A 17,710-nucleotide genomic window follows, 5' to 3' on the forward strand; every position below is an offset into this window, starting at 1 on the left:
GGGACCCTGTGCAGCCCTCGGGGAGACCTGCCGCCTGCTGCAGGCTGCTCAGGGGTTAGCAACCAGCCGCGGAGGAGGCACCGGCGTCTGAGCCGGGCAGGGAGCCTTCTTCACAGAGGACAGTTGTTCTACGGGCAGAAGTCTTTGGAATTAGGTTACTATTCACTCCACTGTTAAAGTTTATTCCTTTTCTCTTGTTTCCAAAGGGCTTCAGAAGTGGACGATTCACTGCACTGGGGAGCGGTGCGTGCTGCCCACGGCCGGGGGACTGGTGAGTGATGGAAGGGGGAGGGCAGCACTCATCCACTCGCTGGACAAACGTCAGCTGAGTGGGCACTGAGGGCTGGGCCCTCCGCTCCACACGGGATGCCGTTACCCTTGTCGTCAAGGCTGAAGTGCCACACGGCATTTGAAGGTACAAACAGGTCAAACAGGTAAGAGGCAGAGAACGTGCAGGGTTTCTGGGAAGAGGAGTCACCAGACTGAGCAGAGGGGGGAGGGGACCACAGGAGACATCCTCGTGACACTGCTCATAATGACCTTGACATTCACCTAAACTGCATCCAACTGTTTCTCTCCATTCTACAAAATAACTTATCACCGGAAGAGGTAAAAACGGGGCACACGTGAAAATAGGGAGGACACTTAAAATACGCGAGCACTTCAGAAGCACTATTAAGAGAGTCATTGTGTTACCCGTTATTTATGAAACTGGGCAGTGAAATCAAGGGGTTCTGGAACTCCGGTTCCTCAGTGGTGGGTGACATCCTGCAGGAGTGTGAGCCACACGGGAAAACCGGGATGGGGAGAGAGGGATAAGTCATATGCTTTCGAAACTCTGTAACAGTATCTTGCGCTAACTAGGACAGGACGACAAACGGCAGCACATTCTCAATAAAGGTAACGTTGGAAAACATCGCCTCCGTCCAGAAAATAACAAGCAGCGTACGGCCTAGCATTCCCCTCGGGTGGGACCGAGATCTCAGAACCCACGTCTCCTGACTGCAGAAAGCCCACCGTGTATCAACAGCCATCACTGAGAGCAGGAACTCACATTACCAGGTGCTCGCTGCTAGTAAATTGCCAGCAAAATGCTTTAGGGGACCTTCTGTACTGACCCTAACTTATCCGGTCAGTACTTACAGAACCCCCATTGTCCACATGGCAGAACTGAGAATTAGAAAAGTTAAATAGCTTTCCGACGTCACAGTGCTGGTTGGCGGCCTCAACCTACTGAGCTGAGCCTAGTTCCAAACAGCCTGACTCTGCCCCCAGCTCCCAGGGGCACTGCCCCAGCCCGTGTCCTCTGCAGACATGTGCGTGCACTGCTGTTCTGAGTCACGTGCTCCGCCCCACCCGCGGCTGTCAATGCCAGCAGCCCACACCCTTCAAACCCCTGGGCGTGGGTCCCCTCGGCCATGGGCTTCATTATTTTCTGCAGCTTTACGAAAAACCCCCTCCTCTTCTGTGGTCCATTCCTCTCACTGTCTGCATGCTCCACGCTCAGTTTCTCTTTTCTCAAATTATTCCTGAGCGAATGGACCCAAATGTTCCCACGTCCGAGAGCCAAAATGCTCGTGGTCCCTGTTGTGTAGAGAAACAGAGTCACGAACACGCGGATTTCGTGTATGAGAACCTTGTGGTTTGGGGGTACTAAGTTACAGTATCTAGCTGGGGACTCGAGTTACAATGTATTCCGGAAAGTATGATTTTTAATAGAAGGTTTCTAGACAAGACTTGGCAGTTTTCTCCCTGACACCCTAACTAACCGTGTATCACTGTGCTTGAATTTATGACAGCATTGGTCACATGAAGTAGCTGACCTACCTGTCTCTCCTTCCTCCTGGGACTGCGAGTCCCCGGAAGGCGGGCGCCGACCCCTCCCGCACACACTGCGCTGACCCAGCACGGCCTGCTGGCTTTCTGCCGGCACCGTTATCGCTTAGACGCAGCACTGACGCAGTTAGCTTGCACAGAGCCCTTGCGACACAGTCCCTTTCCATCCCTGTTTACAGGTGAGGAAACGCAGGCACTGGCCCTGGACAGCTGGGTGGTGGCGAGCGAGGACCTGTAATCAGGCCCCGGTGGACACGTCAGACTCTCAAACTCCAGACTGAGGAGTCCAGACGCATTCCTGCAGGAAGGGGAGCCACCCTGCGCTTCACACGGACGGGGAGGGTGGACCGGCCGGACGGGGTACCGGCCAGACGGGGACCAGCCGGACGGGGAACCGGCCAGACGGGAGACCGGCCAGCCGGCAGGGAGACCGGGCAGACGGGAGACCGGCCAGCCGGCAGGGAGACCGGGCAGCCGGCAGGGAGACCGGGCAGACGCCCAGGCCTGAGGCCTGTCTGAGGCAGCCTGTGAGCAGTGGTTGGAGGGAGGGACAGAGGACAGGCCCCGGGGCGAGAGTGACAGCCCTGATGACTGGCTGTCCTGGGAGTGAGGGGCGGGGGTCCGGCTGGGGCCTGCAGGACTGGCGCTGCCCGTCACCCGCCTCCGAGCACAGACAGACAGAGACAGAGAGGCAGGTGTCCTGCTGCGTGAGCGGGGTGACCGATGAGCTGAGGCTGAGACCAGCCGGCAGACGTGCTGGGCAGTCACTCCCGACGTGGCCGGCGGACACAGCAGCAGGGACTGGTGTCTCAGGCACATGTGTGACTCTCTGGTCGCCAGGCCCCTCCCCTCGGGGTCCTCCTGAGGGCTGGACCCAGCCCATCTCTCCCGGCCAACAGCAGCAAATCTCTCAGGTGGAGGAACTATCACATGTACGTCTCTGCAGTGGGTCCTCTGTGAACTCCTCAAGATCAAGGACTAGGTCGGACTTATTTTCATCTCTCTGGTGTCGACCATACGTGCCTGAAACAGATGGTATTTGATAGGTGTTTGCTGAACAAAGAACGACGAACTAGATAGAGGTGGTTATCACTAGGGTTACACCTCTATTCAGTTTGTAGGGAAGTCCTGTCTCAGGGACGATACACGTCTGTCTGTCTTTAGAACTGCTCTGCCCGGGACCGAGAATCCAACTACAATCACAGCCGACCTTCAGTGCTGTGCGCCTCAGTGTAACAGCACCCCCCCCCACACACACACACACACTGTGGGCAACTCCTGTAGTGTAAAAATTACATTGATTCTGTAATAAGAGTTTGCTGTATTTAATTAGGGATTTAATTTTTTATTTGACTTTTCATGTTACACTCCAAGAAGTGATCCAAGAAGGGCTGACAGGGTGCTACAGAAGAGAAGGTCTTGTATCCCTGCTGTAAACACTTCTTCATCTGGTCCATGGGACCTCGGGTTGAAAGAAGCATTCATACCTAGTTCCCAAACGATTTTTGCTGGTTCACTATAGCACTGCTGCTGATTCACTGCCCCCAGAAAGACTCCAGCAATCTGAAAGACCGTACAAATGGCAGCCATCACCCATTCTAATAACGTATAATTTCCTGGGTTGTTGTGGCAGTTTTGAAGATGCTATTTGGAGTGCAGAGTAGGCTACTGGCCCACCACAGAGGGTCCTCGGGGACAGGTTACTGGCCCACCACAGAGGGTCCTCGGGGACAGGTTACCCACCACAGAGGGTCCTCGGGGACAGGTTACTGGCCCCACCACAGAGGGTCCTCGGGGACAGGTTACTGGCCCACCACAGAGGGTCCTCGGGGACAGGTTACTGGCCCACCACAGAGGGTCCTCGGGGACAGGTTACTGGTCCCACCGCAGAGAGTTCTCGGGGACAGGTTACTGGTCCCACCGCAGAGGGTCCTCGGGGACAGGTTACTGGCCCACCACAGAGGGTCCTCGGGGACAGGTTACCCACCACAGAGGGTCCTCGGGGACAGGTTACTGGTCCACCACAGAGGGTCCTCGGGGACAGGTTACTGGCCCACCACAGAGGGTCCTCGGGGACAGGTTACTGGCCCTACCGCAGAGGGTCCTCGGGGACAGGTTACTGGGCCCACCGCAGAGGGTCCTCGGGGACAGGTTACTGGCCCACCACAGAGGGTCCTCGGGGACAGGTTACTGGCCCCACCGCGGAGGGTCCTCGGGGACAGGTTACCCACCGCAGAGGGTTCTCGGGGACAGGTCTGAGTGCTGCCTGCGTGTCTCCCTGTGAGCTGGCTTTCTGGGTCTGTCTGGACTGTACCCCCTGCAGGGCTGTGTAAGGCACTGGCTTCCAGACCAAACGATTGGTGAGGGGTCCCGAGACTGAAGCCTGGGGGTTGCAGTGGTCACACGAGGACGGCGGGCAACCTGACCGTGACCACATTCAACCGTGTGTGTCTCGACATCATCGGTGACAGGCCCTGTGGCCAAGGCTGCCTGGTCGTCTGTTCTGAAGAGAGCGAGCCCAACACTGAGTGTGGGGTCAGCAGGTGGCACTCGGCTGGATTTGTCTGATGGAGGGTTTACTTCCAGGTGTGGCCAAGCCTCGTGTGCACCAGGACTGCAGGCAGAGAGGCAGGAGATGCAGAGATACGCGACTCTCTGCTACAGGGACTGGCACTGCAGGGGCAGAAGGAAGAGAAGAGGCCGTGCGTCTCGGAAGTTCTGCTCCGGCCGCAGACCCGCTGCACGCATCTGTTCCGTGTTAACGACCGCGGATGAGCTGCCCGGTCCTCCCTTTGCACAGCGGCTCCCTTTGCACACAGACTGGGAAGCGCAGCGCCCGGGAGAGCTGAGTTTCTGAGGACACCCGACGGTGATCAGGAGCAAGTCTGCTGGCTCCGGGAAGGATCCCCAGGGACCAATTATTTCTTTAGGATAGTGCTTCTCAAAGGTTAGTGTGCGCGGCATCACCTGGAGGTCTGGGTGAAACGCAGACCCTGGTGGAACAGGGGTGGGCGGCGGCCAGGGACGCGTGCTGGGGCGTCTCCCGCAGCTCCGAGCGGACCGAGCCCACCTCCGGGGCCGGGCTCTGAAACCCACCCGCGCCCGCGCCAGCCTCTCCACGGCTGCTCTCACATCCCTGCTGCAGGGGGCGGGCACTGGAAGGCGGACTCTCTCCTGTGTCTCACAGGACTCCAGTGACATGTGACAGTGGCTGCAGGACCCCATGTGGCCTTGCCTGAAAGTGGCCTGGAACTTAGAGCCCCCAGCCCCTCCCCCACGGGGTCAGATCTACTCCGCAACCTCTTCCCGTCCCATTTCCGGTGTCTTCCCAACAAATCTCTTAGACATCAAGCCCCGCTTGGGGGTGCTTCTTGGAGGCCGTGAACGAGCCGTGGGCCTGGGAGGGAGGGGGGGCCGACATCTGCACCCGAGCCCCCGCTCCCGCCACGCAGCCCGTCACAACCCACAGGGGAAAGCCGGCCTATCTAGGGACAGCCCACCCGTAACAAATTCGTCACACACCACGTGCTAATGCAGGAACCCAGCCTTTGCGATGGGGGTGACAGGCAGGTAGACAAAAGATGCTGGTGTCTGAAGGAAAAGGAAGACTTGGAGGTTCTGACCTGTCAGCCAAGGCGGAGAAGGAGAGCCATCATCAGCAGAGACCGGATGAGGGTTTCTAGCAGTCCGTCCGGGGCACGGTGGATCGCCTCGCCCGCACTGGCCCTGTAAGAAGTCCCCACAGCATGCAAGTCCCCACACTGTCACCACACACAACACCACTGAAACCCTGAGAAAAACAAGCAGTCATTTTGGTGCTTTACTCAGCCCAGACCATGACTGGTTCAGTTGCTACTCTCGTCACACTCTGACAATCTGATTAATTTATAATCATCATGAAAACTGGAATGTCAAGGCTGGCAGGATGTTTTGGTTTTGTCTTTGCTGTTTTATTTGGAAAGCGCTATAAACAAACTCCTAGTTTTCAAAGTAAACATTTCCTTCCCATCTCTCCTTGATTCACAGGAGTGTAACTGACGTGGTGGTCCCTAAGTCATGTAGCAAGCCGGGCAGTGTCTCAGGCCTGCTGGCTCAGCCTCTGATCTGACAGATACTGATTGTATCTTTCCACAGGGCTCCTGGTCCCTCTCATTTGTTACATGTTGATTTTATTCTGATAATTCGAGTCCAAGAAGGTAACTTTATTTCTGAATTCTCCACGGCATTTCTCTCTTACACTACACAATGGCCTGCCTCCTGAACAAGTCAGCTCTCTGATTTCCAAGAGCGAGTCCCCATTGGGAAAATGGAAAAGACTGTATCCACTCTTTTAAACCACAATCAATCTCCAGAGCTCAGAGTAAGAATATAAGACCCTTATTTAATTTCCCCTGGGCTAAGAATTCATTTTGTAAATGACTGAGGCCCAATATTTAAAAGCTGAATTGACTGCACTCTCACTAAGAGCGGGGACCATGGGGGACGGGCGTGCACACGTCCGCAAGGCCGCACATCTCAGTGCGCAGTGCGCCTGCGCAGGGCAGTGCCCGCGGCGGAGCCCTCACGTCCGCGGCTTCTTCGGAAAAGAAGGCAGGGTTATAAACACACTCAGCCCTGCAACCTAACAAGCTATGCCTGAAAATTTAAGGCGCTAATTTAACACAAGCACAGAGCTATGAAAACGTTATTACAGCATTACTGATAAAGCAAAGTAATAGAAACCATCTAAGTGTCATGCAAATGAAAACCAGTTCTATGAGTTATGGCACATCTGTGCCTGTCCTATTATACACTTGCTAAATAACAATTATGAAGACACTGGAGAAGTGCTGAAAACCATGTTTGCTATTAGCTGAAAAGAGCCTAATTCACAACAAATTGCACACAGTACTTCACACACACACACGTAAATACAACCACATACAAGAACAAGATCTGAAAGACAGAATAAAAATAGTAAGATTATGAATAGACTTTATTTCTCAAGAATTTTCTTTAACATTGAATATTTTTAAGTAAAAAGCATGTTATCTGACGAGTCAGAGTGATGCTGATGAACTATAATAATGAAAGCAAGCAGTTTTACTGGGCACTAAGTCTTGACATTTAAGATGAAGAATTTGATTAAATTTACCATTTTAAAATTGAAAGCATACTACGCAGAAGGTGTTTGCTAGGGACTCTCCAAAATGCAGAGACTGTGAACATAAAAGCCCTGTCCTGAAGTAGCTGCTCGTCTAGAGGAAACAGAAGACAACCGCGGGTAATTATAATACAAGTCAACATACACAGAGTCGGCCATATAAATCAAGGGCTCAGAGATAGGGAGGAAAAAATAACTCAAGTCAGGAGACATGAAGGAAAGTCTTCATAAGAGATGAAACCTTAGAAATGGGGCAGAATCCCAGGAAGTAGATATGGGTAGTTAATAAATCAAAGCAGTCCAGCGAGTGCTGGAATGTAAGTCAGAAAAAGCCACAGAAGTGAATGGATCCCACGATGGAGGTCCTTAATGCTAGGTCGAAGATTTACACTTAATTTGGAAGTCAGGAGGGGATCCTGAAGGTCTTTAATCAGGGAAGTAACATAACCTATCGGGTCACAAAACCAGTCTTAACAAAATGAAAACACAACATGACGAAACTTACGGGATACAGCAAAATCGGTGCTACAACCTAACTTTGTAACTCCAGGAGCTAGAGAAAGGAAAATAGACCAAGCTGAGAGTTGGCAGAAGGAAGGACAGAATAAATACTAGGGAAGAAATAAATGCAGCAGAGAACAGGGAAGGGGAAGACAAGATGCGGAGCTACCCAGTGGGGAGAACAGTTCCTTCAACAACCGTGAAGGTAAACTGGCTATTCACATGCAAAACAGTGAAACCGGACCCTTCTATTACACAACACAGGACAGTCTCATCAGAATGGACTCAAGACTTAAATGTAAGAGCAGAAACTCCTAGAAGAAAGTGCAGAGAAAACCCTCATAACACTGGATCAACACCAGAAGGACAGGTGACAGTTCAGGTGACAGAAGCAACTACTGACAAGCAGGACGACATCACACTAAAACCTTTTGCAAGCAAGGACCACCACCAACCAAATGGCCTATGGAATGGGAGAGACTCTGCAAACCAGCTACCTGACAAGGGGGTAACATCCAAAACACATAAAGAACTCAAGAGCAAAACCCCCCAAGGAACCTGATTATAAATGGGCAAAAGACCCAAACAGACATTTTCCCAAAGACATACAAGCAGCCAACAGGTACAGGAAAAGGTGCGCAACACCCCTCATCAGCAGGGAAATATAATCAAGCCACCATGAGCTACTATTAAAAAGACAAGAGATAACAGGTGTTGGTGAGAGTGAGAGAGAAGGGAACCCTTGTGCCCTGTTGGTGGCAATTTAAGTCGGTATAGCCCTATGTAAACAGAATGGAGAATCCTAAAAAGATTAAAAATAATATGATGCAGCAATTCCATTTCTGAGGACTTAGCCAAGAAAATTAAAAAAGAGGATGTTGAAGAGATATACACTTGCACCCCTATGTTCATTGACGCATATTCATAATAGCCAAGAGGTGGAAGTAACCTACGTGTCTGCTGATGGAGGAATGGATAAAGAAAATGTGGCATAGATATATAATACAATGGGATGGTATTCCGCCTGTAAAAAGAAAGTCTGTCATGCAAACAGCATGGAGGAACCCGGGGGACATTATGCTGAGTGACATAAGCCAGGCACAGAAGGACTCCCCTTAGATGAGGTATCTCCCGTCATCAAACTCATAAAAGCACAGAGTAGAGCAGCGGGTGTCAGGACCTGGCGAGGGGCAGGTGGAAGCATCTGTTTAATGAGCATGGTGTCCAGTCACGCCAGACGCATACGTCCTAGAGATCAGCTGTCTGACAACGTGCACAGTCTGAGAAGGACCGTACAGCACCCTCAGTCCCATTACGCCCACTATCCCATCCCGGGCGAGTGACGTACCCTCCTCCAGCCTGTTCCCACAACGTAAAATGGGCTCATCTTCCCACTCGCCTGATAAGCTGGGCTGAGAGTTACTTGAGGAAATTAACATAAATACATGGACAACTGCCGTACGAGCTCAGTACACGTTAGATCCTGTGCTGCTGCCGTGCTGAGTGGGACCACAGGGACGAGGATGGAGAGAGAAGGGCATCGGCAGTGCTGTGCGTTAGAAACTCCTGTGGTTAATTCAAAGTGCGCGGTCCGTGGCTCTATAATGCTGACCCGTGTGGATTTAAATCAGACACGATTTCTCCTGCTACAAATATGCTTTGAAAACACATGCACAGTTACGTATATTTACTTTTCCAGAAATACATTCTCTAGCTCTAATGTTCATTGCCAGTGAAAGATTTAGAATACAGAAGGAGTTGGCACGGAGGGTAAAAGACTATACTGTGTGGCGTAATGAACTGCTCCTCACACTGATGCCATCACAGGCCCTCTGCTCTGCCCACTCGACACTACTGAGGACGCTCAGAGCATTCAAACGTAAGTGGCTGCAAGGTCTCAGCTGACAGGCCCTGCACTGGGCTGCTGGGGTTCTCCGAGTCACCCGAGGCTAGGCGTTTCTATTCATTCTAGAAAATGAACGGCCTGACCTGTGGTGGCGCAGTGGGTAAAGCGTTGGCCTAGAACGCTGAGGTTGCCGGTTCAGAGCCCCGGGCTTGCCTGGTCAAGGCACACATGGGAGCTGATGCTTTCTGCTCCTCCCCCTTCTCTCTCTCTCTCTCTCTCTAAAATGAATAAAACCTAAAAATAAAAATAAAAAATGGGAATGAAGCTCTCCACTCTATCTCCTTCCCCCCAGCAGAAGGCAGTAGTAGTCGGGGTAGACAGCAGAGATCTGGGAATATTAATTTCGAAACAAAGAAGTCATTAACATTTTAACCCCATAGTGGAGGTTTAATTAATCTGAATAATGACAGGAGGGCCAGTGTAACAAAAGGTGTTGACAAACGCCAGGCCTTCTGGCAGGAGTGAGGGAGGAAGCGGACTGACGGCTGGTGAGCTCCTGGTCACTGGGTCCATGCGGGAAAAGACGGGTGGGGCGGGGGACTTTCACCTCAGAGAGGTCGACTGGTGGCCGGACTGACGGCTGGTGAGCTCCCGGTCACTGGGTCCATGCGGGAAAAGACGGGTGGGGCGAGGGACTGCTGGTGAGCTCCTGGTCACTAGGTCCATGCGGGAAAAGACGATGGGGCGGGGGACTGCTGGTGAGCTCCTGGTCACTGGGTCCATGCGGGAAAAGACGGCTGGGGCGAAGGACTGCTGGTGAGCTCCTGGTCACTGGGTCCATGCGGGAAAAGACGATGGGGCGGGGGACTGCTGGTGAGCTCCTGGTCACTGGGTCCATGCGGGAAAAGACGGTTGGGGCGAAGGACTGCTGGTGAGCTCCTGGTCACTGGGTCCATGCGGGAAAAGACGGATGGGGAGAGGGACTTTCACTTCAGAGAGATGGACTGGTGGCTGGACTGACGGCTGGTGAGCTCCCGTTCACTGAGTCCATGCGGGAAAAGACGGATGGGGAGAGGGACTTTCACTTCAGAGAGATGGACTGGTGGCTGGACTGACGGCTGGTGAGCTCCTGGGCACTGGGTCCATGCGGGAAAAGACGATGGGGCGAGGGACCTTCACCTCAGAGAGGTGGACTGGTGGCTGGCTGTGCTTCTCCAGGAAGAGGTGTGTGGCGGAATGTCACAGTGCATCCGCAGAGGGGGGGGGCGGGACCTAATTGAAATGAATTGCTTTGACAGGCAATTACTCTGGAATTAGTATTCTAGTCAATATTTTAATGAAATGGGTTGGCAACTAGAAAATTATAAATGACCTATCTGATATTGCCTATTTAGTACAATTAGTGTTTTGGATGAAATCAGACATTTCTGAGTTGTGGGACTGATATTTCTCTATTTACAAAATTATATAGCTACGTCATGTTTTATTCCAGTGTCTGATGTCTTAATTCATTAATATGAGTTAATATTTAGTATAATAGTTTTGTCTATACTTTATAAATGGTAAGCAGACTAAAAACAGAAGTGACTTTGTTTATGAAATGTTGTCTCTTTAACCTAATTTTGCTAACACACATCTGCTAAACTGAAGAACAAAGTCAGCATAAATGTAAGTTGTATTGGGTTCATATGTATTTCCCCCCAGAAAAGCAATGATTTGAAGCAATCAGAGCAGGCTTTTGCATTATGTACAGAAATGGGGAGCAAATGTATCAAAATTTCTGAGTATTCCAGGTAAGTTCTCCCCTACAATGAACAGGGGCTTCAAGCACCAGTCCCCTTTCCTGATTCAATCAAGTCGAGAATGCAGATGAAGATGGAAAAGCCTCTATTTAAAGAACATCTCGTTGAGAAAAAAGTCTCTTCAACAAATAGTGCTGGAAAGACTGGAGACCCATATGCCAAAAACAATAAAATGCATAAAAGTTAACTCAAAGGGTCAGAAGGGATCACAGACCTAAATGTAAAACACAAGACTATAACACGCCTAGAAAAGAACACTGGGAAAGACCTCGATGACGTCACTGTGAGCACGTTGATGCCTCTTCAGATACAACACCAAAGACGTGAAGGAAATAATCGGCAAACTGAACTGACTTAAAATTAAAAACGTATTTTTCTGCAAAAGCCATTATCAAGAGGATTCAAAGACAAGCCACAGACTAGAAGAAAAGCTTTGCAAAAGACACGGCCAATAAAGGACTGTTACCCAAAACACACAAAAACTCTTAATACTCAACAATAAGAAAACTACCCGATTAAAAAAAATGGGTCCAAAATCTTAACAGACATCTCATCAAAGAGGATGTACAGACGGCAAATAAGCAATCAGAAAGATACTGCCCGTCAAATGTCATCTGGGAAATGCAGAGCAAAATACCGGGCTGTCACTGCACGTGTGTGACAGTAGCCAGAGCCCAGAACACGGACGACGCCACGGCCGGGGCTGCTGGCGAGCATCAGGGCGCCCGCTCCTCGCTGCTGGGGGTGCAGAGAGGTACAGGCAGGTACAGGCGCTCTGGTTTCTCATCGAACTGAACATGCTCCTTCTGTACCTTCCGGCAGTCACGTTCCTCGGAACTTGTTCTGAGGAGCTAGAACCCGCGTCCTCACAAAACCTGCACGTGGATGTTTACAGCGGCTTAACTCCTAGTCCTCCAAACGTGGCGGCAACCAGGACGCCTTCAGGAGGTGATGGATAAGTAAGCCGTGGTCCATTCGGACAGCGGAGTATTATTCAGTGCTGACAAATAGTGAGCCACCCAGCCAGAAAGACAGGGAGGAGTCTGAGATGCCTGTCACTAAGTGAAAGAAGCCAGTCTGTGTGTCCACAAGGAGGTTGTCCTTCCCCTCGCAGTCACCAGTCTCACTCCGGACGACCATGAGGAAACCGCACTTGGTATACCAAAACGTCTCTATAACTAGTTTAACTGGACTGGATTTATTCCCAAAACTCCAAATATAAAATTGCCCTACCATACCAGGAGGCAACGATACTAACTGGAAGAAGAGAGTATAGTATCACTCAAGAGTTCCTGCCTGTAAGATTGGGGGTGCTGACCCAGGGAGTAAAACCCTGCTATCAACGAGATGCAGTCTTAAACTGAAGAAACCCCCCAAGAGATTGGTCTAAACATTAAGCGTTTTGAGTCTTTATACTCTCCCCAGGCAAATGTCTTCCTGTTTAGATTCTGACCAGAGAGCCTGCTGTCCCTCTCCCTTTCGTGGCCATAGAAATGTTATTAAAATACAGTATACTTTTTGTTTCTCTTTGTTACTCTTTTATGGACACTGTGAACTTAGGGTAAGTCCCTATAAAGTTAAGCAGTATTACTCACGAACTCTTACAACTCAAAAGTATCCGTGTATAAAATTGAACCAAATTTAAAAAGAAATAATTTCTGAAATGCTAAACTGTGAAGAGTTTCCAGGTAAGAACAGCAGCAGATTTTACTACTGATAAGACAAAATATATTTTAACACCCGGCTTTGCTTTAAGGCCTGTGCTCGTCACAATCTGCTCGGGCACGGTCCTCTGGAATCGAACTGGCCCGGCCTCTTGTCGCCTTGCCATGCCTACCACAGCCTAGTAAATGCTGATGGCAAACGTTGAAATATATGTATATGTATATCTATCTATCGTAAAACTTAAAAAAAGAAGAAGAAAAGTATACTTTAACATATATAAGCCTCTGTATTGTTCAGAAAACATCCTCAGAGATAAACCCGATGGGACAAAATTTTTGTCATTAAGTTACCTTTACTGATATAATTAACATTTTAGCTTTTAATGTATTAACACAGAAAGTAAATAAGCAAGTAGATAAGGCAGATAAAATCATCTACAGAAATCGAAACTGAGGGTCCCACCAGCCAGGGACACTTGAAGTCCCCGAGTCCTCTCTGTGATGACAGTGTCCCTCCCGCCCTGCCCTGGCTTTCTTCTGGGCGTCTATACAAACCTGGGAGTTCCTGGCCAGCAGCTTGGCCATTCTACTCATCAGTCTGGGCAAGCGGTCTACACGCATGGCTCAGTAATGATCTTCCCTTTAAATGGCACTGCTTTTTAAAATGCCTCAGTGCCGGGAGGACAGATCAGGGAGGGAGACGGGCGAGTGGGGCCCAGAGGGAGCCGTGGTGTGGCGGGCACAGCGCTGGGCAGGCGCAGAGACAGCGGAGCGAGGACTGCCACCTTCTCTGGACGTGTGTGCGGCCCTGGGGCTCGCCGGCCACCACACGCTGGAGGATGAGTGTTTGGTAGAGAGCAGGACGCGACTTTTAGCACAGCGCTCAGAAAAACTACACGGAATTCTAAGATGCTCGCTGCCTTGGTGTGAATCAGAGGGCGTGACCTAACAAGGAAGACCCTGACTTTATCTGGAGCAAAGGGTAGTTCGGGCCACCTTGCTTTAAAGTTTTCTATGACAAAATATGCAAGCGCAAGTCAGCCTAATGACACAAGAGCTCTGACCAGAGGCGTGGACAGGCCAGAGGGTTAAACAAGGGAGCAGTGGTGTCTTTCCGTGGAGAAATGGTTGGAGAGAAACTTGTTAGAAACGGGCACAATTCTAGAGGGAACATGAAGGTTAAAGAATAGGAGGATTTGGGGCTACATGTCACATGTGGTGCTATTCAGACAAGAAGCATGAAAATAAATGAGGGGAGAGGTGAACCCTGAAAATGAGACTTTGCTGCCATCTTCAACCTGAGTCCCACGAAACGGCTACCAATACAGGGGCCCAAGGGAAGTCATCACTTTTCTTAATCTGAAAATCAAAAAAACCACCAAAGATACAGCCAGGCACACGGACGCCAGCCACTAGACGGGAGCCAGCAAGCTTCTCTCGCAGCCTCTCATTCTTTTTAATTTTTCATAGCCAGAAAACCAAACGGCTGGCTGTGGGGTAAGAGCCCGCTCCATTATGATTAGTTTTGAAGGACAGCATCAGAGCCGAAACTTCATTTCGATGACCGGCGCCTGCTTGAAGCTGTGACACCAGGTGGCCTACGGACAGAGGCAGCCGGGGACTCAGAGACTTTAGGGCGCGGTGCCCAGGACGGTGCGTGGACGTCTGTGCCGCTCCCACTGCCCGCAGCGTGACGGTGGCTGGAGGCTTCCCACGCCGCCCAGGCAGACCCAGGAGCTGAACCACGTTCTACTCGGACCCGCGCTCGGGGGCCTGGTGGCTCCCTCACAGCACAAGCTAAGGCTCACGTTTCTGTGACTGGACATGCAGTGCCCTTAACAATTCCGCCAGGTCCTGAAGGAACTGCCGCCCGGAAGGGAGAAGTCTGCAGACTGGTAAGAAGGCGCCACGCGTCCCCGTCCCCGGGGGAGTCAGAGCCTGCTGCTCCGTCCCCTCTGGGCCCCCGTACCCCCTCCCCCCATGCCCCCCTGCCCTCCCCCCGTGCCCGGCACTCTCTTCCTGCCCCAATGGAGAGCGGATGCAGCCCTGACGTTCCGCCAGGGAACAGATGTCTGTCCCTCCCCGGTGGTACCTGCCCTGTGAAAGCCAGACGCACGGGTCCGTTCAGGCGGGTCTGTGGGTGTTGAGTGAGTGACCGAGAACCACAGAAAGGACTTCACATCCCACAGTGACAGAACGATGCAGTAACCTCCAGAACCTCAGCAAATCTCCACAATGTGTTTTCAGAGATTTAGAGGCATGGGAAAACATTCAGGAATAGGTTAAATTTTAAATGTTAAAAAACACATGTATCATTTTTGAAACAAAAGGAGTTCCAGCCAGGGGTAGCTCAACGGAAGGGGGAAGGACTTCCTTTTGTCTTCTTCCTCCCTGTCATCTGTGCTCCGGCCGAGGACTTTGTGACACTTCTCAGGAGGCTGGCCCGAGACAGACGGACGTCCACACTTGCTACTATTTTCAAGGACAGCTTCCCCTCATGTATCTGTGATTTGTTTTGCGTCTCCGTGTCGCTGAGTTCATGGTATCCCCTGACTTGATGTGTGGGACACAGCGTACCTCGTTTCTTCCTTTTCTAGATGGTGACGGAGACTTGCCTGGGGGTGGTGAGCACACGACACAACACACAGACGGTGTGAGGCAGAGCTGTGCACCTGACACCTGGCAACTTCATTAACTGACGTCGCCCTGACCAAGTCAGTAAAGCACTTCAAAACACTGTCCCTTTGGATACTGCAAACAAAACCACAAAAAGCAAACAGTTTCAAGCCACCTCACTGGACACTGTCTCTGGAATGATCATTCTCAGTGTAACTTTCTTGGTGGTTAGCTCTCTTACAAAGCGCATCCTCTGTCAAAGTGCTGAAACAAACCTCTGAACGCCTCTGCGACCTGGCTTCCTTCCCGCGGCTTTGGGGACCAGGTCACCCCTCACCCTCAGACGTCCCTCTTGTGCCAGCGAGGGTTAGCTGAGTGTTTTAAGGAGGAAATGGGTTTTCCTTCCAATAGTTGGAATACGAGGGTACGAAGCTCTGTCACTTAGCCTTTCTAACACATGCTAGAGTAACAAACCTTGATTTAAATTATGCAAAAATGTAAAAACTCACTGTGTCTTATTTTATTGTATTTGGGGACAATGAAACACAACCAGAACATCTGCTTGGAGGTGAAATGTCTTTCTAATTACCCAGCAGCTGAATAAATCAATTCATTAGCAGCCGGACTGGCTTAGTGTCTCGTTAATACAGATGGCTAATATCAGAAAGCAAAGAACAGGAAAGTCTCACGAAGCACAAGTGACACCGGCATCAGGGGGGCGGCTGGTCGGAGCGAAGTGCTGAGAACCCCGGCTGGGCGGTCAGCGAGCCTGCCCGGCGGGAGGGCAGTTACAGAGACGGTGTCCTTGCCCAAATCCCCCGAAGGCAGGGTGCTGGCATGGGGACAAGTGTGTCCACAAAAATGTTCTTCAGGACACAGGTCAACACTTCTTCTGCCAAAATAAAACTTAGTTAAAAAAAAAAAATTTAAGACTTTCAACGGAAAGCTAAGTAAGGTTTCCCTCTAGAGAGCCCGATTTTAAAACACTTCCTGTTCGGAGGGTTACCCAGCCGGAGGTACAGCCGTCACTCAATGAAAATAAAAATAAGAATTAGTTATTTATATAAAGGAGTAGGATAAACGGTTCATAGACTCACAGGCCACTTATCTGGCAAACTCCGCAAGAGGGGCGCAGTACCCTCAGATCACCAGTGCCCCCCGATCACCAGCGCCCCCGGATCACCAGTGCCCCCCGGATCACCAGTACCCCCCGGATCACCAGTACCCCCCGGATCACCAGTGCACCCGGATCACCAGTGTCCCCCTGATCACCAGTGCCCCCCGGATCACCAGTACCCCCCGGATCACCAGTGCTCCCGGATCACCAGTACCCCCGGATCACCAGTACCCCCGGATCACCAGTACACCCCCAGATCACCAGTGCCCCCGGATCACCAGTGTCCCCCGGATCACCAGTGCCCCCCTGATCACCAGTGCCCCCCGATCACCAGTACCCTCGGATCACCAGTACCCCCGGATCACCAGTACCCTCGGATCACCAGTGCCCCCCGGATCACCAGTGCCCCCCGGATCACCAGTGCCCCCCTGATCACCAGTGTCCCCGGATCACCAGTGCCCCCGGATCACCAGTACCCCCCGGATCACCAGTGCCCCCGGATCACCAGTGCCCCCCTGATCACCAGTGCCCCCCGATCACCAGTACCCCCGGATCACCAGTACCCCCGGATCACCAGTACCCCCGGATCACCAGTACCCTCGGATCACCAGTGCCCCCCGGATCACCAGTGCCCCCCGGATCACCAGTGCCCCCCTGATCACCAGTGTCCCCGGATCACCAGTGCCCCCGGATCACCAGTACCCCCCGGATCACCAGTGCCCCCGGATCACCAGTGCCCCCCGGATCACCAGTGCCCCCGGATCACCAGTGCCCCCCCGATCACCAGTGCCCCCCGGATCACCAGTGCCCCCGATCACCAGTGCCCCCGATCACCAGTGCCCCCCGGATGACCAGCGTCCCCGGATCACCAGTGTCCCCCGGATCACCAGTGCCCCCCGATCACCAGTGCCCCCCCGATCACCAGTGCCCCCCGGATCACCAGACAGTGCAGGATGCTCAGGGCACTCGGAAGTCCAGGTAAACGACAAATGGTATTTTTGGTGTAAGTGTGGCCTGGACACTGCACGGTACCGCACAGGGCAAGCATATCCTGCGCCATGGCCCCGGTGAGACCCAGAGAGGGGCTGACCAGGTCCGGGAGGGTGACCGGACACACCTTGCTGCTCACTTCCTTTGGACTAACTCACCTTTGGATTCCTGAGCAGATGACCCTTACTTGAGTTC

General features: G+C 51.8%; 1 protein-coding gene across 3 annotated transcripts in view; it reads right to left on the reverse strand.

The window, feature by feature from the left end:
* The window catches only part of ZNF277 (zinc finger protein 277), an 80,154-nt gene that overhangs the window by 40,554 nt on the left and 21,890 nt on the right, over positions 1-17,710 (reverse strand). The window contains exon 2 of one of the 3 annotated variants that reach the window (XM_066354077.1): positions 5,460-5,562. The exons of the other annotated variants lie outside the window; for them this stretch is intronic. The gene's annotated coding sequence lies outside the window, so the exon portion shown is untranslated. The remainder of the gene's footprint in view (positions 1-5,459; positions 5,563-17,710) is intronic. 3 annotated transcript variants of the gene reach the window in all.

This window comes from Saccopteryx leptura, chromosome 12, assembly GCF_036850995.1.
Source record: "Saccopteryx leptura isolate mSacLep1 chromosome 12, mSacLep1_pri_phased_curated, whole genome shotgun sequence".
Lineage (NCBI taxonomy): Eukaryota > Metazoa > Chordata > Mammalia > Chiroptera > Emballonuridae > Saccopteryx > Saccopteryx leptura.